The 26,510-nt window shown below is 32.3% G+C and overlaps 1 protein-coding gene across 2 annotated transcripts in view; it reads left to right on the top strand.

Moving 5' to 3' along the window:
• The window catches only part of LOC112690364 (putative ferric-chelate reductase 1 homolog), a 63,358-nt gene that overhangs the window by 12,500 nt on the left and 24,348 nt on the right, over nt 1-26,510 (top strand). Inside the window, exons 2-3 of one of the 2 annotated variants that reach the window (XM_025564370.1) lie at nt 2,326-2,403; nt 25,686-25,802. The gene's annotated coding sequence lies outside the window, so the exon portion shown is untranslated. The remainder of the gene's footprint in view (nt 1-2,325; nt 2,404-25,685; nt 25,803-26,510) is intronic. The other variant, XM_025564376.1, reaches the window with a different exon arrangement.

Below are 26,510 nucleotides of genomic sequence, written 5' to 3'. Positions count from 1 at the left end.
ATCGATCATACGTGATCAAAGTTAGGGTAGAAAGCATTTTTGTTATACAAAATGGTAATGAGATTTCTACTCAAAAATTGTCATAATTATTGTACAACACAAGTAGAATCTTTTGCTTTACTCGGTGATTAAACGTAAGAAAAAAAAGTTATAATTTTTATTTTATATATTTTGTCGAAATGGTTTCGCATAAAATTTCTCAGGTGTCAAGAAAAAATCGGTTCTACCAAAATTTTACAACGTGGATTAAGAAAAACGTTATAGAAGTATTTAATTTTCTTTTCTTATATGAACCCATTTCACATTATCTATTTGTTAATAGAAATCTTTTTATCCTTTTTTCAATTATTTAAAAAAAAAAAAAATATCGGCTCGTCCTTTGCGGTGCCGCATGATTTTCACGTTTACTGTGATGACGGCCTATTAAACGTGCACACTCGTAATGTGTACTTATGTCATGGCATTTGGCCGCCACTGTTTTCAGCCAAATCGACCGTACCGAAAACGATCGATCGTGGTACCATTATCAACACGCCCTACAACACCTATATGCAAATAACTTATGAGTGACTGTGGTCCAATGTACACAGATGGGTGTATCGACAACGACGTGTGAACGTCGAACCGGTGTATAAATAACAACTAGGCACGCGGTTCTCCGGGGATGGCGGTTATTGAACCATTTTGTATACCGCGGCGGTCGGACACTGAACAAATCGATAGCACGACAACAACGATATATTGTTACACGAGTGTAAAGTGTATACGGTATTCTATAACAAGGGCACGCAAGCACGCGAGGAGCTGTTGACTGCGAAGGGGTCATTGTTCCCCCGTGTTGTATTTCCCAAGTCATTCTGCGCAACGCGTGCCCGTGATTACTAACGCAAAAACTGCAACTGGTACGAACGGTTGTATTTCATGAAAACTTTATCGGTATAATCGATCTATTCTACCAATTAGTCAGTGATAAAATATGCTCGCGACTCGTTTACACTTTTTAACTCGATATCCGTGCCGGTACAGTCGCAAATCATTTTGCACGCGTTTTGTCCCCATACTCATTTACGCGACAAAAAAAAAAAAAAATAAACAACTAAATCAAACTATTTATTTTGATTTCCGTTCACGCGTACGCGACACAATACAACGTATCGCAGCGTGCGCTTGGATCGTGTATTATATTATACAGATTTTATCTCTATTCTTTGGTCTCCGGTCGTTTTCGACAATTTTCCGGTAACACTGATGGTAGTTAGTATTGATGTAACATTTGACGATAACGTATAGATTTCTCCGGTCCGACGATATACTTACCATCGACCCGGCGGGATTTTATTCTGGCGCATGTGCACGTGTCTGGGTACAACATAATACATAAGTACTTTCACAAAACACCAAAAACCTTTAAACTGCGCTCCATAAACGTCGTGCTCACTAATACATATGTCTGTCATAGTATCTAAGTTTAACTAATGCGTACAACTAATGTCGGCTTTTGATCGAATCGCCTTGAAAATACGTGTCTCGTAGTGTAATCGGTACTGCTTTGAGTCTCTTATCATAACATTTTCGTTCCGATTTCCTATTATTTTCATTTTCATTAGTATGCCATCGTTATAGTTGGCGTTTAAAACGCACATACCGCATTATAATATAATAGAAGTGATTGTTTTCCCTCCCCTCCCCGTCGGTCCTATATTATATATCAGGGATGGGCAACTCAAAGTAACTTGAGAGCCAATTTATAAAACTTTAAAATCTGGTGTGCCAGAATAAATAAAAAAAAAAAGGGTCATTTAAATTGACAATTAGCATTTATTTTATATAATTTAATTTTAAGACTGAACCAATACAATAAAATAACTACTTAATACCATAACTATCGCTATGTTTGCTATGCCGTTATGGATATACTTATTCTAAGATATTCAATAATTTATCTGCAGTTCAGTATGGTGCGTCGTCCAAGCGCCCATATCTTCTCATTAACTCCCTCCCTTATTTATTTATTTTTTCTTATCTTCTTTCTTTTAAATGTTATCCATTTTTAACCTCCTTAAATAAATTTGTACCACTCTTCCTTTTACGTAAAACGCAGTACTGGGACCGCCAGTTGCCTATCCCTGTAGTACGTGATGTACCGAAAAAATATTTATTTTTTTTTTTTGCTTCCGTCCGTTAAGTTTTGTTCAGATTGCACAATTTTTTATTTCCTTTTTTTAATATACATTTGTTAACATACATATTATATATATATATATATATATATATATATATATATATATATTTACCGTCCTAGAAGTTATTCTATTTCATGTACAGATTGGCGAACTGAAATAACCGGAGCACATTAGTTGAGTCCCGTGAAAAAGGAATAAATGAAAAAAAGATAACGAGCAGGTAAAATAAACACATTTATAAATTCATCATATATATAAATATTTACGGCGTTCGCGTCAATGGTAGAACGTAATAACACATAATAATACACCCTCGGCTTGGAAGAAACATTAAAAGTGAATTTTTCGACCAACCGTGTAGTTCACACGCAGGTTGTTGACATTATTCAACTACGATAAGTGTATTTATGATATTATTATGTTTTTTCACTCGCTCTGGCAAAAATGTTGAAAATCTTCACGGCCACCCTATAATTTGAAAAGTCGTATAAAAAAACCACAACTTAAAAAAAAAAATTGTTACCAAATTATTTTTGTGTATAAAGTGTGGTAATATGGTATACATTTGTGTATTTTGAAGTTTTTTCAAGTTTTTCAAGTTATGTCAACTAACATTAAAAAAAACCAAATGTAGTATAGTTAACTATAATTTCATTAATCATCAAATAAAACGTAGCAAAAACAGTTAAACTTCACCTAACGGACACCTCTAAATATCGGACACTTCTGTATCGGTGATATTTTTTCGGAAACAATATACGAATTTCTACAAACTGATCACTCTAAATAGCGAACGAAATATCAGCAACCAAGGGTGCTCGGTGTTTAAAGTTTTCGCTGAATAAATAAATAATCACATCAAATTATATAACAAAAATATGAAATACCTTTATTGTTTTTAAATCAAGTGTTTCCAGACTAGTTAGCTGCAACAAAACGAATGAGTTTCCCGAGCGGAGATAATGTTGTTCCTGCGATTTCAGTAATACCGTTACGGTAAAGAATAAAAATATATAATCCATGTCGTCGGCCGAGATCGCAAGGGTCGTCGTTGGTTTTTCATACTACAGTCGTTATTATTTATTCAGCACGTATATGATATGCGCCTATAGTAGTCGCCTTAACTTTCCAGTGCATATGTAGAATTAACAGAAACAAAAGAGTTATGAAACGACTCTATTCGATTTGCGTGCGAAAACAATCGACATTTACAGCGACCCCATCGTATTCACAAAACAAATCGGAAATGCCCCTTTATAAATAATTTATACCAACTATACGTTCGGAAATCGAGTTAATCGATATTTTGGCAGCTAATATTAGTCCCTAATCGAAATACATGTTTGTACGTATTCGTGATTGCGTTTAAATACGTGGTACATGTCGACCATGATTTTCAATTCCGTTTTTATTTGGCCCAAACGAATAAATTTATTATTAACTAATTATTACCGTTGCAATTTTCGCTCGTACATTACATATCCATCGCCAGATTTATTAATCATATTTGATATTATTCTTTTCCGAAAAGAGTGATTCGCGTTAATAAATTGTAGAAAAAATGGACAAAATGTTACTTTTTTTAAAGTGGTTGTGGCCTTTCGTTTATTGCTAAAAATTAAATGTAATTTAGTAGATGTTTTAACCCTTCAACGCCTGATGTGTCCCTGTGGTAACACAACAAAATCTATTTATAAGTCAGACGTAAAGAACGTCTGTGGTTATATTTTTATTATCTAATTATAGCAATAATTATATCAATTATTGATTCTCCGTATAATTATCGATTTTACTAGTAGTGTGGTTACCATCTAACGACAGTTCAAAATATTTAAAATGTAATTTATAATTTATAATATTTACAATGTGTAATAAGTGCGATGTTGGACTTTGTGTTGATTGTTTTAAAACATTTAATACCAAATGATTTTTTTTTATATTTTTTATATTTTACTTATATATTATAACTAAAAATACTTGACATTGTCATTAACTTAAACTAATATTTATATTAAATAAAATAACAGATGAGTAAAAAATACTACAAAACTATGAATATTTTTGATTTATTACTTTATAAATATTATATAACTAAATTGCACCTCATTATAGCCTAGTGTGACCATATGGTAACATCTGTTTTCTCGGAAATTGCCCGAGGAAAAAATTTCAAAGCATTTTATTTTTGTTCTAGTAATCTACCAGACTTTAAAATTGCATGATATAAGTAAAAAAATTTTCAAAAAAAAATTCAGGCTTTTGAGGGCTCATGTGCCCTCATAATATTTTGTATGCTATTTTGGTTATGCGTGTTATGAATTTACCATCTCTGTTCCATTGTTCATAAGGTATGGATATAAAATATTGCTACAGGCCAACAAGTAATAAATAATAACATGTTATATTTGATTCGCGATGAACGTTCTAATGATCTATTATGTACTTGATGTATGTATTTGAGTGTACAACATTACACTGCAATCATAAGCGGAAATTTGATAAAATTAGTGGGGGGGGGGCTGAGCATTATTTGCTTATTATACCTATAGGTACCCCTGTACGAAATTATTTATTTCAACAAGGCAATTTACTAAGTTTGACAATTTAACATACTCAACAATTTAACCAAAAAAACAATTAGGTGCCTTAACATAAACATTTTTGGAGTAGCTATTCTAAACAGAAATTATGAATTAAATTAAACAGCCAATACAGGTATTATTACACATTATTAATATTACATTAATTATGATCGTTCCAAGTCATGACAGTTACTTTGTAAAATGTTACGAATTTGATTTAATTTTTATCACAGAATATTATTTTTTTAGTTCAGTTATTAAATATGTATTTTATAATTATAATAATTATTGTATTTTTAGTTACTTAACAATTTTTAGGGCTAGGGGGCTTAGACACGTAATTTATATTTCTGGGGAGGCTTAGTCCCCTCAAGTCCCCTCCCCGATTTCCGCCTATGACTGCAGCGTATCACATTCATTTATATTAAAATCAAAAACCAAATTAAAAAAGTAAATTATTGTTCAGTTTGTGATGCCAACGCATATTATCTACACTCTGTATAATTATAAGAAGTACGTGAATAATAACAATTTTCATCGTATGGATATAATGTACTTTCATAATATTCTTCGCAAATTGTATATTATGTGTATTTGTTCTTGTATACTGTTGAATCGCAATGTTTGATCAACTGTCCGATTCCGAAGTCAAAGCTATCGCAGATCGTATTTCTACAATCGAATCCGTTTCTAAGTAGGTAAATATTTTTACACTTTATTGTATTATGTATTTAGTCACTCTGTGTACACATTCGGACGTCAGTAACAATTATATCGGATATTTTAGTCATCTCGAGTTATATCATGAAATATCTACACTGTAGAATCTATAGATCTATAGATTCTACAGGTTTGACGTAAATTAATCTAGGAAACGTGATGTTCCATACGTTGTACAGAAATAATATTATTTATTAACGGTACAATTCATTGCAAGCAGTATCACTATTATTTTATTCGAAAAATTTGTACGCATCAAAATACATTCAACTATTTGCAAAATGTGCAAAATCCTACGACAATGTATTTTAATTTCATCCTCTGTTCGTGAAAATAGGGTTTCTCCGAACGAATGTGACGTGCGGCTTGATTGTAGTATTTTACGCAGGACTCCTTGAACGGTCGTCGTTCACTCCAGCGTAGTCCATGTAGGGCTTATACGTGCTTTCGAATTTAGTCGGTCATTGGTTATATTAGAAGTCAGTCGATTACCTCCACCATACGTGTACGGTTTTCTTTTTATCGCGTTCGATGTACGGTTGTCGGTCGAGTGCTTGGCTGTGTACTCAATGGCATTATAATTAGTATTGTTAATTCGGAAGATAAATAAAGAGGTATAAAGATAATGAGTTGATGTTTGGAGGATAAAGAGTCATCAGAAGATGAAAAAATAGTTCGGAGGAAAGTGTAATGTTCAAATATCGTGATACTAAGGGTGCATTTAAAATTTTAATGTGTCATCTGGGCTTGTCTATACTCTTTATATTTTATATTGTATAAAGCTTCATTATCTTTTACAAAATCAATTAATAGTTCATCATTTTCGCTCGTCCAAGTCGCGTTTCCACTCATTTTATTAAATAAATGTTCACTGCTACACGCGAAAAAACGTTGAACAACTGTTTATCACCGCTATGACGGCCGTCATACAACTGACAGCACCGCTATTTGACGTTACGGTGACACTCAACGTACTCTAGGAAACCTACTCCGATGTTATTTATAGAAAACGTATGAGTGACGTCACCCAACGCTATATTACGGCCGCTAGATAACGGCACCGCTTTTTTAGGAAACCATAGCTTAACAAAAAAAACCCATATTAAACAGTTGAATGTAAAGGACTTTTAAGAAATAAGCGGAAGGGCACACGACGAAACCCATGAACAACAAAATAAAATAAGAAAATAATAATAATTTCCCGTAACTCGTCATATGCTCCCCAGTTGATATAGTCCCCATCGGACATGACACGTGCACATAACACTCATATACGGTACGAGATGAAACTCCGCAGTCGGCCGGTCATACGAAACTCACGGTTTAACTCGGACAACAATAAACGTCCGAAGTGAATAATACCGTGACATAGGCATATTGCATAGTTGCGGTAATGACGGTGAAGATCGATTTACTCGCGAACCGTCCGACACCGTAGTTCCGTGTGCGTGCGATGCGAGTATAACGTATTATCCTTTGTCCGCGAAAGATGCGAAGACGCTTTGTACTTTCTCCTGGGAACTAATCGTTAACACTGTGCGACGACGTAAACCCGCCCCTGAGTGAATTTCACGCACGGCTCATCAGACGTTTTCAAATCGAAACGTTCCAAGTCGTAAGACCTTGAATGTTGAACACGCGGCCAAAATCGATTCAATATGGGTATCGAAGATCGTAAACACACATCTCCCATCTCGGAGCAGTACGCAGATTCACGCGTGTACACACATGTCACCTAGGCGGACTACTCGCCCGTTGTTCATACGCACTGTTATGGGCTCTCGTACACCACATGTAATATTACACTTGAATTCGTGTAATAGTATACGATTAATCTATATTTTCAATGATTGGTCATAATTAAGGTTTGGGACTAGTTGGATTTGCATATTGCTCAATAATGACTGCAGAATAGTATAAGTAAGATTTAAATTTGTTGTAAGTCATAACAGATTGAAATACAAAAATTTTAATTGCATATTTTCGCATATTTTGCCGTTTTCTGAGCAAATTGCATATTTGAAAAATTTTGTCAGTTTAATTGTTATTTATAGCATATTCACACAGTTTTTGTTCTAAATTAAGTACATTTATTTTAAAGGTAACTTTATTTTTTTTGACTTTCATGCATTGTTCAATACACCTAATCATTCGTAATGAGTAATTGTTTTTCGGTATAGCTCGGTTTATTAATAAAGATAAGATAATAACATTTATTATTACTGGATTTGGCAACAAGGGAAATACCTAATTTTTCCTGCGTATACTATTTTAGATTTACTTATCGTAAATCGTTTAAGAGTAATATTATGTATGTAAAAGAAAAATAAGAACTCAGTTTGTTTTCGTGCGTCGAGGCTTTTAAAATCGTTATTCTTGTAGCCTCATAATTTTAAACATGCCAAAAATTACGAACAATACGTGTATTAGAAAATATAGCACCGAGTTTGTAGAAAATATTTTTCATTGTAGAAGACGAAGAAAATTAAATCGAACAAACTTCAGTAATAGAATATTGATAGTGTTATTGTTGTCAAAAAATAACTAATTACAACAAATTTATGAAATTTAAATGAATAAATCAAATTTCTTAATTGGCATTTAAAAAATATTCAGTTGCATATTTTTTTTTGCGCATATTTCCTACAATTTGTGTGCAAAAAGTCCCGAATCCTAGTCATAATCTACGTAACATTGTCCCCTTGTCGTTTTTAAATATACATAAATATACAGGAATTACATATTATACATATTATACTATATATACAGTAAACATATACATATAGTGTAAAGTCTATAGACCGTAAACCCATAATACATGGAAAAATTATATAAAAATAAGTACCTAGTTATCAGTAGAGCACGGATTTGTATGCACTTAAAAGTATCGAAATATGCCGTATAATATGCAGTAAAAATCATGAAAATATGCAAAAAATATGCAGTCAAAATCATGAAAATATGTAAAAAAATATGCAGTCAAAATTATGAAAATATGCAAAAAATATGCAAGAATTTTTTATTTATTTAAAATTTATAATTCAACTTATAAAAATTAATTACTTAAATACTTAATATAAAAAAATTTAGGGAATTTTCTGAACTTAATTTATTTTTAAAATTGTATTTATTATTAAAATAAATAATCATATGCATTTCAAGTTTATCTTCTGTGAAGCTGTGTCATTTATCGGTTAACATATTTTTAAAGACTGAAAACGAACTCTCGATGTCAACCGAAGTTATTGGGGCATATCTGAAGCAAGTAGTATGTCGATAATCGACTAACACAGCAAGAGCGATTAAGTTTACGTCGTAATCGATTATTTATTTTATAACTAAATATATATATAAATTATTATTTAGTGACTATGAAATTTATTTTTAATTTTTCTACGAGACAAAATATTATTTTATACATTTTTTTTTAAATTTTCACTCCAATATGCAATAAATTTAGAATTTTGTCAAAATATGCAATAACCTCTAAATATGCAGAAATATGCAAAAAAATTTCACCATTAGCTTCAAATTATGATGATTCGTGGAGATAACTGACAAAAATCCAAAAATATTGAATGGAAAAAATATGCGATTGCATAGAAATCCGCGCTCTAGTTATCAGCAATAACTTATCGCTGGCGTCGACTGCGGAAATCGGCAACAAATGGACTACATATTATTATTATCTTAGTTGTTCCGTCACTTTGTCACGTACTGCACCTCGAGTTTATTGACGTTCTTTACATGGTTATTTAGTTTAAAATGCCTAAACGTAAGTGCTCATTTAATAATAATTTATAAACCAAATATCCGTTCGTGTAACTAAGAAGTAATTTCTCCGACGTGTAAAAAGTGTTGTACAGATTTTAGTGTTGCACATGGTGATGCCAGTGATAACACCTACAGATTGTCTACTTGTTGATTTTAAATGCATAGTTATTAAAATATATTCATTTTTTTTTTACATTAATAGCGTTTGTGTTGAAACTCTCAAAGAATTTTGTAATGCAGCTGACACAGAATATAAAAAACTCGGCTACAGTAAAACTAGATGGCTCGCGTTAAACACTGGAAAAAGTTTTGAAAATGTTTCGGCTATTTAAAAATTATTTTTTGAGCATTGATAAATGCCCAAATATATTGAAAGAATTTTTTGAAAATCCCAGCTCTGATTATGGTTGTATTTTATGCATGCACAATCAGCTATTTTTTTATCAAGCTATGTTAATGATCGAAGGCCGAAACATGTCTGCAATAGATGCCGTGAATGAAATCAATCAACTCCAAAATAATTTAAATCAAAAACAAAATGCACTCTTACCCATGCCACCATAATATAATAGCAAAATTACAAGAAACTGGTGCTGTCAACGAAGAAAACGTAAAAACTGCAACGGCTGTTTTTTTATAAGACAAGCAAAGAATATTTGGAGCAGTGGCGTCAGTTCAACGAGGAAATAAAAATACTTGAATGGGCAAATTTGAGAAAGGTTCCCACATGAGAAGAAGGTCAAAAAGTGATCGACTTGCTTATGAACAGAATTTCATTAGTAGCAATCAATATACAGGCGTTTTTTATGAGTTTTCACTTATTTCTAATTATGTAACAGCTCAAAAATCACACTATTGGAATATCGGAAATATAGCTACTGAAAATCGTTGGGTGGAAGTATTTACACGTTTCAATGCTAATAATCTCATACACGTGAATTTTTGTATAATTGTAGAATACATTTTGTGTCTACCAAGCAGTAACATTTCAGCCAAAAAGTGTTCTCTCATATGAATGGAGCAGTAAAAAAACTTAGTTGAGAGTCTCTGTATTAAAATCTATTCTTATAACAAAAAGTAACATAAACAAATTGTGCCAACAGTTTCATTCATATATAAAAACCAAACCGGATACTTAAAATCAGATTTGCGAATATAGAAAATCAGTCAAATAATTTACTCTATTATTACATTATTATTACAACATGATCTGCGTTTTTGGTATCATTTTTTTTTTAAAAATAAATGGTTTTTTTTTCTGATAAAAACGCACTGTTTCAATACATTTCTAGTCATTTTACGCAAGATTATTTGGTGTTTCTATTAAAATTTATAGGTGTGCCGCTTTGAAGAAAAATAATTATGGTCACGTTACCTATGACGTCAATTGAAGCATATAAAAGAAGGATGGAAATTACCATAGTTCAGATGAGTTCTAGTCATGGAACTGCTAGCAACTTCACGTAATTTTGTATCAGATTTATTCAACACTTTCAACTATTTAATAAACGTATTATAAAAAGTTTAAGTTTAAGTAGTAAAGTTGTTTAATTTAACATTATACATCATCGACTGCTCAAGTTTAAATCGAGCCGGTGGTACGTAACAGCACCTAGAACCGATGATCATTAGTCATTTTCGAAAACGACCAGCTGACATTATTGTATTTATCGACGTACAGGTACAACATCATTGCAATACGATTTTTTTCCTCTCATTGTTTTTAATTCCATACAATGTCAAACTGACGATTTCGATCCCTCGCCCTCTTGGCCATAATGAATGAATGCACGACGAATGCGATCCACACACGACAACTTTATCGATGACGAATCGCAACTATTTTTCAACGACTGGCGTGAAATTAATTGTTTATCACGTTGACTGAGTAACAACAATAACATAATACATACATGTATGAATCCCAACCAATTATTTGAAATAATTAAAAGGTACACAATAACAGTTTACAAAAAAATTATTTTGTAAACTTACTTTTTGAAAACTATATATATTATGTACGACGTACTAACAATGTTGTTTTCCATACTTTGCGTATTTGCGCATTATTCTCAATTGTTCTTATTGAGTTATATCAGACGTTCAGAATACCACTATGTATACCGTATACATATAAATATACTGGTAATATTGTGGAATTGTGCGTAACAACAAAATTGCATAAATACGACATTATAACCGGACAGGAAAATCGAATTGCTCTGCATTCGAGTGCATAATCGATGGCGGTAAAAACGGTTAGCCGTCTGCAGTTACATCCACATTATTATTTATTATGATATGCACGGTGATAAATGTAACGATTTTATCGCTTGAATAATCATTGTATAGGATATCGTTGACGTTCGATCTATATAATGTGAAACGATTATCCACGCAACGTTATGTGCATTATGACAATGACCGCAAATTATCGTCGCGCGACTTCGTCGTTTTTGAAAACCACTCATTTATTATTACGTTTTTTATATTTTCTCCGAGTAAAGTGTCATGGTGTATACGTACTCGTATATTCGTTAGACGACTGTATTACTGTACGTTTAAAGATTTACGAGTTTGGGACTCGTACAAAAAAAAAAAAAAAAAAAAAATAAAGAAATATATAACCACTCGTTAACTATGTGTATAGTTTGCGTAACTGCAGTTTACGGTGGTAAATTGTATTGGATTGTAATTATTAATGACTCGTAAAGTTTGGTTATAAAGCATCGTAAAATAACATCAAGTGCTTTTTAATCGCCACGAGTTGTATAAAGCGACGCCCACGTAGTTGTACGATGATGTCTCTTTGTCGTTCGTGAAAAATATACATCGATACACACAGGGGCATATTTTAGGGGACGATCGCTCCCCCCCTGAATCCGTATTTAAGGAACCAATTATATGTGAGACACAAATTTTAAATTTTTTTAATGCTAATCATTTTATTACAAAATCAAATTACGCGTGGCTGTGAATACTGAATTGAGCTTTTTGTCGGGTACATACTTAGTGAAAATTCAAATAAAACATTAACGTAACTTTGAAAATACAGACAGATGTTAAAAAAGAACTACATACAAATTGATTCTAAATGGATCCGGCAATAGATTAAAAAAAAAAATATATTAAGGATTCACCTGATTTAAATATTAAAAAAAATTGTACTTGTAAATTTTGAGCATGAATTAAAGAAAAAAATTGAGTCACCCTCCTTAAAGTAAGTCTAAATACGCCCCTGGATACACACAGTATATTATGTATACCTACGAACTACTTAGTTTACCATTCGTTAATATGCGTCGCAGTTAAAAGTAACCGCGATATATTTTTTTATGTATATTTTTTATAAGAAAAGGGTAATTTTAAATTGTTAATAATGCAATAGTCATTCAATGAAGTATAAGAAAAAAAAAGCTATTCATTATAATTAATAAGGAGTAATTGCATCAAGTACTATTGTTGTATATATGTATGTTAACTTATAAACTATAACTGTGTAAGTATTGTATAAAATATAATATATAATATATTTTATATAATTATATAAGTTAACTATATGATTAACTTCATGATTAAATATTAAATTAGTTATTTAATATTTCAGATTGTTGTGAGTCAAATAGTATTAGCAAATATCTAGACTACATATTTTAATTATCAAATACAAAATTTATCAAAGAATTAAAAATTAAAAAATTAAAATGTAAATTTCATTCAAATCTGCCCCATTCTCCCCTATATGTCACATTTACTAGTAGGTATCTAAATAGTAAATATTGATACACATTAATAATCCGCCCCTCCCGTTAATATAAGCTGGATCCGCGTCTGGATTACAGTGTTCCGTCTTAGTATTTAATGAGTTTTCATTCTGTTCCGAACAAGATATATAGTATACATTGTGATGTACATTTCGCGTGCTCAAAAACAATGAAACAATATCGAATATATTTACCGAAGCTGTTTGCCGATTGAATAACGTCGTATCTATGTTCCGCTAGACGTAAAGCGAATACGTGAAAAGGTTCATCGTAGCTCGATGAAATTGGATTTGATTTAAAAATTCTGATTCAACCCGAATCAATCTGCAACTCAAATCGTTAATATTTATCATATACATATATTGATAAGATTTCATTCGAAATAAATATTATTTTTAGAGTGGTTATGCTGACGATCAGTTCATATCATAACAGCGTTGGCCGAGGGAACTAAATTGAATTAGAAATATAATATCAACAATACTTGTGTAGATATTTACATTCGATCGTTTTTATTGTGTGTTGTAATACGATTTCAGCAAAAATTCTCTGAATCGGTTTACATAAAACCCATAATATTTATTAGCGCTGAATTATTAATGACACTTTAAAGGTCTACTCGTATTGTTAAATGATAAATATTTCATCACATTTTCAATGTGTAATATAACGTAGAAAATAATTTATTTCCTGAATGCATTGTGTAGCGTTAATATACTTGGTTGAAAAAATAATAAGAGGAGAATTTAATCAAATATAAAAATAAAAATCGAAATGTATCATTCGGAAAATGAAGATTTCGGTTAAGTCCACATGATTTAGGCTCATGACTAGTAGTGTTTTGAATTTTACAATCCATAATAAATATAAAACTTTAAAAAACGAGCAATATTCCGACGTGACTCGATTGCAAATTGAATTTTTGTTTTACATATGATATACACGTGAAAAAGGGGAATAAGCGTACGTAATTTTTTAATTATTCTTTATCAAACGGTATACGTATACTGCACGGAACACACTTATACAGGTATGTCATTTGACCGTTCAAACGAATCGAGAGTTTAACGTCTTGTTTTTGTTTCCGTAGAGGACATTACATTTACTTTCCGTACGAATGCTTGTACCCATATGTATATTTAATTTTGTCTTTTTTTTCGAATGTACATTTTTTACCTGAACGGTACGTCACAGGAATTTATATTATATACTGTACTCACCTGCTGCCGTTGCGCTTGGATTCGTGTGGTTGCATAATTGAACGCGCTTTCGAACGTATTTACGTTTTGCACGGAAAAGAGAGCTGAGTTCGTTATTGAAACAAACACGAGAGTATTAAAATATTCAACGAAAGGGCGTACACGGAACCAACATGCGACGCGAGATTAAATTCCGCGTATGATACGGGTACATACGTGTTTAGGCAGTGGGTTTATACTATTTATTTAAAACGACGTACAACTTTTAAAAAAATATATAAAATTGTTCGATGTACGTCGTGCATGTGGTTATTGGGCGGCTGCAAAAGAATTTATACGCATCATAAGCTCTCGTGACTTTTTCTTCGAGAACGGCCTTCCTACTTAGAAAAGTTGACAGCTAACTTTTGCTTCTAGACGGCGTGTGCGTTATTATTTCGTTTGGTCCCCAAAGAAAAGAAAGAAATAAAAAAAAATATCAAGATCGTAGAGCATAGCTATGAAATCCCGGAGACAGGACGTGCGTGAAAACAATGCGCGTGGCGTTAAACCGAGGAAAAATAATAACATAAAACGAAAGTTTCATAATGGTCGTTCGTCCACGCACATTCCCATCGTGTTTGCACACCGACGTACAATAATATATACGGTAAAGTTATTATCGTCGAGAACGCGCGTGTGTACGAGTCAATTGCGGCTAGGAAAACAGAAAAATTAAATAAAAAAAGAGGCAAGCATGCCACGTTAGTAGTGTATACGTTTACGCGTCCGAAGGAAGGATTGACTTTGTCATTCCAACGCTAATCTAGCGGGGGAGGTGCAATTAACGTGGTCCGGGTCTCATGACCGTGGCACAAATTATCCTCTTTATATAATATGTATGCGTGTGTGTGTGTGTGTGTGTGTGTGTGTGTGTGTGTACACCGACGTATATGCAATAATTATCGTTACTGTTGTGCAAGTATGGCTTAAATTTATTCGTATATAATAAGTACTATATTATTATGCCTGAACTCGGGTATAATACAGGGAAACTTATTTGCACGACACAGAAGATACATGTTTTTCTTCAATTCTCTAATTCCATTAAAGTATATATCTCATTTTTTATCTATTTTATCAGATGATATTAACCAAAAGTATAGATTTCTTTAAGGTGTAGACTTAAAAAAAGTAATTGCTTCAATAGTTGCGTGCGCATATTAAAAAATAACATTACAAACATTGTTTTGCAATCAAATCAAAATCTTTAATTTAATCGTTAATCGGATGCAACCAAATATATTATAATTTATATTTGTTTCATTTTTTAATGTACAATAAAATTATTCAATGAAGAAGAGTAATGCTTATGACACATATTCCAGTATTTCATTTACTAGTCGATCGAAAATCCGACGATAAATGTATGATAAAGTTATGATAAAATTACTACGACCGGTTGATAGATGAAGATATTGAAGACACTTTGATCTGGATTCGATGGGTGGGCACGTCTGTGAAAATCGATCTTCTGAAAATAAATATATTACGCATAATACATTACAGTTTCACAATTGTGTTAATCTGGTTTGATAAAAAATTAATTAATTATAAGAAAAAAAAATGTCTTAAAAAGTTATTCAATTTAAAAGTTGTTCGTGGCTAAGGCATGTGCTGTGAAGATTTTGCGAAGAGTACCTATAGTGTGCCGTGCTTAGAAAAATGTTGAAAGCCACTGGTATGAACCATATTCTACAGATGACTTATTTAAAACTAAATGAGATGAAAAAAACTCATCATTCCGTCTTTGCACATAGAAGTAGGTGTAGCGTACATTCATCGCTAGAGGTCAGGGGCGTTACCGAATTATTAGAGTGTGTACAGCGGCATCCAGGTTTAAACGATATTCGTTTTCTTTTTTGGTCTTACGAGAACATGACGGCTAATTAAATTAAGAACGGTTTCAACAAATCATATTTTCTTTAAATAATTTATATTTAAATACATTCTATTCCTGGCTTCACTCTGCAGAATCTGAAATAATACGATTGAATTTTCGCGAAATCCAAGTGTAAACATTTAACCCAATATCAAGAAAGAAAAAAAAAAGGAAAATAACGAAAACAAGTACCTTGGATATTATATCATGGTTGCGTACGGTAATGCATATGTTTTCTGGCTCAGAACCTATTTTGGGTGATCTATGGACTTGTACAAATCTTGCGGGTAGTGGGAGTAGGCTTACAGCACACGATTTCACACAGTTTTTAAATTGCATCACCGAGGTAAGTTGTAAGAATAGTATTATATTATATTTTGTGCACCATAGTGACATAATCTATAATTAATTCGGTTGAATTATTATTCATGTATACAAACTCTGGGCACATTACGCTTCTCCATATACAATAAAAAGCGATCTGCCGGAGCCGTGCGTATAATATGGGGAACATTAGTAACGTTTTACTGTCGTTTTCTTTTGGTACGACGTAATTTAAAAATGTTCGCATACATTTTAAATCCTATATCCTATGAGACCCGGCGGCGGTCGTAGTTCCGTCGTTTCGCTTAATTTATGTATTGTCTTTTTATTTTTATTTTCCGCTAAAACGTGCTGCCTCGACGGTTCGTCTTTTATCATTTTTAAAGTATTATATACAGGTATATATATATATATGCGATGTACGATGATTTCCCGCTCCACGAACACGCAGTTTTCTCCACAATGGTTATTGTGAATAAATTGCTCTTTTAAACGTTTATTAATCGTGAGAAATAATGATAATTATCATCATACCGACAGCAAAAACCACAACGCTACAAACCAATGTTACAGTCAGTGAATCGAATGATATATTATACAATTTGATAAATCATAGTTTTATTAATTATTATTTTACGGTTTTTATTTTTTTAATTACTGCAATTAATTAATTATCTCTAATAATTTTTGTCTATAGTTAATAGTTGTACATTAATTAACTTACCGTTAACCAAAAAATTCACTCTAGTCAGCTTCTGCTTGTTTTTTGGGTCTGCATTATCGTGTTATAGATCTGTCATTTCGTTTTGTAAATACTGATTAACACAATAAAATATAATAAAATTGTTTATCATCGTTATAAGTATTTTGAGAAAAAAATGCGAGTTAGCGATCAATATTTAAAATTACGTTTCCTCGTACAGTATAATGTTAATTTTTTTATCTTATTCAATTTTATCAGTATACATTTTTACATACCATTGATATGTTATAATTAGGGAACGGATTTATATGTAATAAAAATACAGAAATATTTACATATATATGTAAGTATAATTTATAAAATATGTGCTAAAAACATCCAAATATGTGGGGGGAAAAAGTGATTATTATTATTAAATTATCAAAATGATTTGTTGCAATTATTACAATATCTTTTAAATTATCAAATGTTAAATGTCGCCTATTAGGTATCAAAATATTTTTAAAACGGCGAAATTATCGTTTCATATCAACCGATGTATAAAAGCATATTTCAAGTGCGTACTATCAGAAGGCGATAATTCCAGATTTTTAGAAGGGTGTCTGCCACTCATTATGTCATTGATTGTTTTAAAATCAATATTGCCTGGAATTTTTTTCTGTAACAGCATGAATTTTCTTTTTTACAACATCTATTGGTCCGCTTACGAGTTTTAATCGCTGATTTAACAATTTGCATACTATCATTTGGGGACATATTTTTTATTAATAATTTTGTTAAATTATTTTTAATTAAAATTAAATTATTTTCAATGTTTTATTTAGCATAATATTTTGAGCTTTTCCAATAGCGATAGAAGTTTCTGGATCTAATTTTAAAATAATTTCTTGTATTTTCATACGAAAAAGACGTATGAATAATGAAATGATAAAAATATGATTAAAAATATTTAAAAATTAGTGAAATATGTAAAAATATGTAATTATACTAAAATATGTAAAAATATGTAAAATAAAAGTATCATCATTTTAATAGGAATGATTTAAATCATAAACATTTCTTATCAAATCTTAAATATCTCGTTTTAATAAAAATATGTATTTACATATAAATCCGTTCCCTAGTTATAATTAATTTTTAGTAAGTGTTAATAAACCATGTTGGTCATGTAGTAAATTTTTAACGCATTAACTCATTTCAATATTTGACGTCAAATTGGTGACTTAACATAGCCATAATGATTAATGCGTGATGATTTTGATTTTAATCAAGAGCTTTTCTGTAAGACCTACGCGACATCAGCAGAACGTGTATAATTGTATACTCCATCATCCTACTCACCACAAACCATTGGAATGTACAAATTTAATATAAAATTAGATATTCTTAAATTTACATCGTAATGCGTGCGCAACAAACATTTTTTAACTAAATTTTTAAATGCATAAATAAGAAACTCGAAAAATAATGCATTTCAGAAGCAATTTCATAAATTGGGAAATTCATTACACTGGACACAAAAAAAACGAAATAAATATGCACGTGTACCTAAATTACTTATATTTGTACCGCATTAAAATAGTCGCCAGGATACGCGCGTGCGTGCACACACACACATACACATAATATTTTATAATTATAATTTAAAAATTTTAACAACCACTACTGTCCGCGTCGTCGTTTTCATTTCCGCGTTCGGAATTTTTCACACGATTGAGAATTTCGCATGTCTACAATGAAAACGAACATTTCAAAAATATACGATTATTATTTTCATAATTATAGACCGTTGTAACGCGTTTACGAAATAATATTGACCCATAGCGAGGGGAGTGGTAGAAAGATTCCCGAAATCGGCCTCCTCCCGTTGAAAAGCAAAATATTACTCAATGAATGTGTGCGTCAACCAGAGTATTATTTAACACCGGGTTACACATTGATCACAATATATGGATACGTTGCAATAAAAACCATTTGTTTGTAACTTAGACCAGCGAAAACGGAGGACGTCCAAGCCAAAGTGTCACTTTGTCCAAAAAAAATATTACACATGTTGTGCGAAAAATAAATAAATTTCATTCATGTCGTTTCAGCGCAGTAAAATGTTTTATTTTTAATGAATTACGAATTATGTTCAGTTTCAAACGATAACATGCCTCTTGATCACTAACTTAGTATATGAATTATATGAATTATTACCGTAAATAATGTTCTATCCGGTTAAAAAATTATTATTTTACCATCTAAAATGATATTTCACTTAGCACTTGGTTATGATTTAAATACGATGTTAAATTACTTGTAGATAAATAATACTTTATGCGCTTGCATGTACAAAGTCTTAAAGATCAAATCGTAAATGACCGATACCTATAGGTGTATGACTTTATTAATGATCGATAATTTTTCAACGGTGTCCGTGTACAGTTAGCCGTCGAAAAATAAAATCCGATAAATATATGAAAAAATACTGTCGTTCAAATCGGTCTGTACGATATTGTACATATATATATATATATATATATATATAACATGTCAATTTCTACAGTTCTATATTGTGTATATCAAATGATAGAGGTGCATTCAAGGGCTTAGGCGAATATTGAATGGAAATTTTCAAAATTTCAATTGAATATTGAAGTTCATTTTTGTTGTAAAAATGAAAATAAATTATTGTTAGTGTACGTAAATACAGCATCGATAGATTGGAAAATAAATATTTTATATGCCTATGCAGAACGAAGTTAGGATGGGGGATAACTTTTACACTGGGTGCCAAAATACCTGCAAGCTGGTCACAATAATATTATCGTACATATTTTGATACGTCTAAATATAAAGTAAGTGCGAAATTAACTATATAAAATTAACTATATGAAATAACTACGAACGAAGTATATTTATTGTATAGTAAAGTAAAAGCTATTTGAATATTCGATTGATTATGTTACTATACTTACGAATCGTCGCGACTGTTAATTTATAGTTTTGAACGAAACGACTTGATTTTAATCACCGCAAACAGTTAGTAAATTAGTTTATCTTTATCTATGTATATATTATATGTTATGTTACATTACATAATTCATTACATAAGTGTCCTCGTGTATTCGAACACAACAATTTCAATACGGTGTATTATATAAAATTGGCAAGACAAAAAAGTAATGACCCTCGGAACAGCCAAATATAATATGGTTGTTTTCTGTTTTCAAATAATTATTTGTTTTATAATTAAAGTCTCAGGCTAGTTGTCTTGGATGAGTGAATAATTTTGATCAGTATGAAGGGATTTTTAATAATTTGTACATTAGTCAGTAAGTTGAGGTAGCGCAATAATTTATTTGTTTTCACATTTATTTGTAATTAGGTTATCAATTGTGTTATAAAATACAGGAGACGAGAGAATTACAATGTCTTTGGTAGTGGACGTGAAAATGTTCATCATCGAATGGCGTATTAAAAAAAAAAAAACTTTTAATTTTCATTTGTGTGTTAAGTCCTCTGTGGTGGTCTTGTGAGGTGATCGAAAGAGGACGTTTTGGTGTTATACCGAATTTGATATTTATTTTATTTTGTGTTACGCAATATATGTCGAAGTGAATCAACGTATAAGACAGTTACAAGTTCACCGCAACGATTTTTTCCCGAGAATAAGTTGCCGCAAACCTTTTGTGGTCTAAGGATAATATACCTGCTAGCAACAGCAATCTCGTTTTTTGTAATTAATTGGCACTCACACACACACACACACACACGTATCTACGTATAAGAATACACCATATATTATGTTCTATTTGTCCGCGTACACGACTGGCTCGCATTGTGTTCGGATGAAAAAGGCCTGTAATATTCTCATTGCCATCGCCGTCGAGGTGGACGCGGCATGGACCAAAGAATACATAATAAATACGCACGTGTAACGATTGGCTGTTGAACTGATAATTGAACGGTGTCACCACCGCCAAGGATGTTTTTTTAATTAATTTTTTCTACGTCTACTTCGGGGACCCGATAACGTTTTTATGTGTGTGTGTTTGCATGTATTACGTGTGTTTCTACCGGTACGCATAATATATCGTTTCTGTTGAACGCCGTGCATGAGCTATCTGTGCAATTTGTATACCCGGTAACCGAAGCACCGCGAAATGACCCGTATACGCGTGTAATATTATTCATGATACATTATAATAATTTGCTCGTACCATCATAGACACGCGGATATCGTCGCCGTTCCTTCACTTACTCGCACACGTGAACTTTTGCTGTAGCGGACGTGCTTGTGCTCCGCATCGTTTTAATTTGCGTTTTACTTGTATTCGCGTGCATACGTTAGATAGTCGCGACAACCGTATCCGAGTGCGGTTGGTTGCAAAGCGTATACACACGTGTTTATTTTTACGACGTGTTCGGTACGCTCTAAACTTTTTGCCCGTATTAAATTTACTCACGGATACCCTCAAATGTACAACTTCGCGGTTGAGCTTCATCCACACGGTCGACATATGACCTGTTTTTCGGCTTTCGACGTCTCACCTTGTCCCGTCGCTGGATTATACATTAAACGCAATGTATTTGATCCCTTATTACTCTGCGGGGGCTGCTGCTTTACATTTTCGATCCCTTTTTCCTTGTAATTTCCACGTGAAAAGAAATGGGCAAAAACAACATTTAATTATAAAATCGACGATAATTAGTCGTGAGTTAAAAAAAAAAAATTATTACTGAATTACCGGTCAAAAAGGAATTTCGTGAAATAATAATATTTTAATTATGCTCCGTACCGATGAGCGCGTAGTTTGGAAAAATTGACCTTTGACTTTTTGAATTTTGATTCTGGCTATAATTATGAAAGATTTTTGGTATGTTTTTGTAGAAGATTATCCGCGATGTATATTTTCATTAAACACGTCCATGTTTTATTATGGTTCTTAACAAATCGGCTAAGGGGATTGCAAGCCATGATTTTCTTTCTCTTTCTATCACACGTGTAATATAGGAATTTAAATGTTTTATATCAGTGTTTCTCAACCTTTTTTATGTTACCACCCCCTTGAGTAAAAATCAATTCTTTAACGCCCTCCTATGTGAAAATTCTATAATGAATGGTATAGGCTGAGAGATAGGAAAGAAGTTAATGATTTGGAAAATTTGAAAAAAAATTTGAATAATTATCTCATAACTAATGTTTTCATTTATGTTTTATTTTTCATATTTTTTTAGTTATAGTACTAGTAAATTAATTAAATTAAACATTTGAAAAACTTAATAATTCATCAATTTTATTTTATAATAATAAATACATTTTTTAGTTTATTTAGAAAAAATATTACTTTTAAAAAAGATTTTATAATCAAATAAAAAATATTGCTTTTATTGTTTTTGTAGATATTTACTCATGTAATTTTGTAGTAATTTTTTTTTAAAAAACACGTTTTTAACAGACTGAATATTACGAGTATAATAACGAAAACTAATACAACATGCGCGGGTCAAATCAAACGGTTTGCTAAAAGGTTGGTTAATATAGGTACCTACCTATAATAAAATACAATGTCCATGCACAATCGTAAAAATAATAAAGATAATAAATGTATCAACAATGAAAGATATGTTATTGTGCATTGCTCAACATATAGTACCTATTAGTAACTAATAGTTTTTATATGAAATATTAAGTATGAATTATTTTTAGGTCACACCATGTACGTTTTTGCGTGAACACGCTTGCCACCCCTCTACCACCTAAGACTAGTTCACCGCCCCCCTACCGCCCAAAAATAGTTCAATGCCCCTCAGTGATACTTCACCGCCCACTGAGGGGCGATATCGCCCCCGTTGAGAACCACTGTTTTAAATTTTCAAAGTACCGATCGTTCATTTAAGGTGATAAGGATTTTGAAAACTGATTAAAATTCGTTATAAAGTCTTCTTTAAATCGAATTTTCCACTTTTTTGATTTTGTCTTCCAAAATTTCATAAAATAGGATTAAACAAATTAGAAACATAAAAATTAATTTTTAGGTATGTTAAGGACAAAATTTAAAAAATGTGAGAAAGTCGATCTTAAGAAGACTTTATGACGAATTCAAATCAGTTTCCAAATCCTTATCGACCTTTTTTATAGGATGTATTATGTTTTCGAGACATTATGTTCGTATCGGAATTATTGCCGAAGAGACCACGATTTACGCAAATCGTCGAAATTTTAAAATTTAAAGGTTTGTCCCTCACGCGCTGCAAATGTTACCACATATATTTTATATATCCACGACGTCCGTTTATAACGTTGCGTTCTGTATCCCATTCGCTTCGATGATTCCTCCATGATAAACCGTAACGTGAAGTATATCCCGCATAACGGACGGATTAAGCCCGTTCACGGTCAGTTCGCAACCGCTGCAGCAGTCTGCTGACGAAAACGTCATTGGTCTCGGCCTACTGTAATAGTATATATTATTATTCAAATATTATACATTTATTATTATTATATTATCATATTGGATTATAAGACGAAAACGAAACGATCGTATACGATAGCCGACCACATTTCGTGTCCTGATGCATTTTTGACAGCGGTGCACGTGTTTGTGTGCGGCGGATTGCGTAATGTTTTGTAATCGTCCGAGGAATGGGCCGACCAACGTGCTGCGATAAAACAAACTTTGAAACTAGTTTAAAATCAAACGGCCAACAGGTACGCAGCAGTGATCACGAGATCAGTTGTATCAGTGAAAACACTGTGAATGTACGATGTGGTCGGATGTAGGTAACATGCGTGCGAGTTTCTATGAGTTATACCTGTCGGCGCCGTGTAAATGTTAAATCATTTCGATCCGTCGTCCGCGTCCAGTTGTAGGTAAATAAAGATAAGTCCATCGTATACAATTACGTTTACGTTCTTGCGAATACTAGTTCTTGCCGCATCGCATCGGAAAGTTATGCATAATAATGGTGTGTAATAGAAAAATTGGCCTCGCCCGTCGGATTACACTGATCAGATCATGCACCGCGTCAACCCTTCTCCTCGCGCCGTATTTTTCGTCTTCCTTCCGGAGCGACGTGTCGGCCAGAACGGAACACTGTGAGCCGGATAAGAATTTTTCCTTTTCAACCAATTACCATTCATTATCGCAATAATAATAATAATAATAATAATAATAAATAATAATTATTGTCTTCGTCAATCTTAAGTGCTAGGCTTGAACGTTCGTGACGTAAGGGGCGCGACGACGTATATAATTAATAGAGTACGCGATCTCGCGAAACGGTTTCACTGCTTTTGGAATAACGAGCTCACCGCGGCGGAAGAGATTTAGTCAAAACGGTAATCTTAAACCGTACATTAACCAGTCCGTAATTGACATGTGTAAACTTTTCATTTTTTTTTTTTTTTTTTGGTGAGATTAACACCGTCGTGACGTGTCGGTCACGTTATGCGCTGTTAACGAGTACACGCGTAATATTTTTTTTTTCGATCATTTGTGATATTATGCGCGGTGTCTGCTCACGTGTATATTTGTACGCGTATTTAAATACTACTCTTGTGCATAGACTCGGTACAAACATAATGCGTTGTAATGACAATCGTGGAGTTCATGATAGATTTCTAAAGTAAGGCAATTAAGAGCGGCCGACGAATTGGATTAGAGTACGTCTAATCTTAAATAACATATAGGTTTCTATCCGGTCATTTGACCTATATAGTCGTAGCGAGTGCGTTTCGCAAAGAGTGCCGTTGACGTTTTGAAATCGAGCCTGTAGGCTGAGGGCGCGATTACTACGTCATCCGATCAGGATCGGATAGAATGAAAATACTATTTTTATACGGTTAACCACGCGCAAATAACCCGTGATGTATACTTTAGCACAGAACTGCCGTATCTCGACTGATCATTATCTGATTACGGTTTGTACAAAATGTATTTTTGACGTACATAAACGAATACAGCCCGCGAAATCCTGCCTTCAGAGGTCTCGGCAGGACCGAAATCAGTAGTAACTATTATTAAATAGTTTAGACCAGCGGTTCCTAAAACTTTTTACCGGGAGTTGCATTTTTTTTTTTTTTTTTTTTTTTTTTTTTTTTTTTTTTTGGCTTATTTTAGTCACGGTGTCTTCTTACACTGAGTAACTGTATCACAAGAAGTTTGCAATTCGCACAGTAAATGAACACTAGTACATCTTAACCTAATTGTATTCTCATGTGGGCCGTGATGCCCCATGAATGGGCTCGTGATGTCCCAATAGCACTGCGGGAACTGCTGATTTAGACTATATAAGCATAATGCTCAAAAGTCAGTTGTTATATTAATATTTTTGTCAACGAAGAGAAATTAACCTTCGACACACCGAATCGAGCGCTCAACGATCGTCCGTTATGGAGTAACAAAAGTAAATTAATTATGTGCTATTGGATTTCTAATAAACCATATTAGTTAATCACTGGTCTCCAAATTATTATGCCACCGTGTAAATAATATTAACAAACGGTATTTTTTATTTTTTGTTGCAGTTCGAATAAAACGGTCGGCCGTGTGCAAATACGAAGACAGTACTACGAGAGGAGCTCGCGGTGTTATTGTTTGTGGTTCTCACGGTTACGTTCGTAGAATTGTCGAAACAACATAAGGTAGATTTATAATGTATTATACATATTTTATTGTTTGATTGGATTCAATTATATGGAAATATAAAAGCAATTTTTCGAGTGTTAAAAGCGAACGGGCGTTCATCGATAACCTTGTTCGACCTGTAATGTATACACCAACACGCGGACGTAAAGCGTCATTCATTCGAAATAATTAACGCAATTGTGCACCGGCTTGCTAAAACACTGTAAGCGAAAACGTAAACGGAAACTTGAACTGTAGTATATCCGCAATTTTATTACACTAGACTTATTCGAAATCTAAGAACTTACGGATTATAAAAATTTTCGTTAAATCATTATGGAAATAATTAAATAAATATTTTTTTTACACGCGACCGCCTGGACATAAATATTATATCATTATGTAAATGCGATTAAACTTATATTAAAACTTTTACTCGCGCATGGTTGAAACGATTTCGTTTTACAACACGAATATGATAATTATAATAACATTATAGTATTAACAGTTTGCATAATAATAATAATAATAATAGCAAAGATATGTAAATAAGAACAACAATTGAAAAAGTAAAAACAAATTTAAATTAAATTAGAAGTAGTACTCGTTTTTATATTCCGTCAGGCTTTCATTTAGTATGCACAATGCTTGATATTATTATTACTATAATTATTATAGTTATTATTATTATTATTATTATTATTATTATTATTATTATTATTATT

Source organism: Sipha flava, unplaced genomic scaffold (assembly GCF_003268045.1).
Source record: "Sipha flava isolate LNK unplaced genomic scaffold, YSA_version1 114_pilon_pilon, whole genome shotgun sequence".
NCBI classification, from domain to species: Eukaryota; Metazoa; Arthropoda; class Insecta; order Hemiptera; family Aphididae; genus Sipha; species Sipha flava.
The sequence above is the reverse complement of the archived record's forward strand: the minus strand, read 5'-3'. Positions and strand labels throughout refer to the sequence as shown.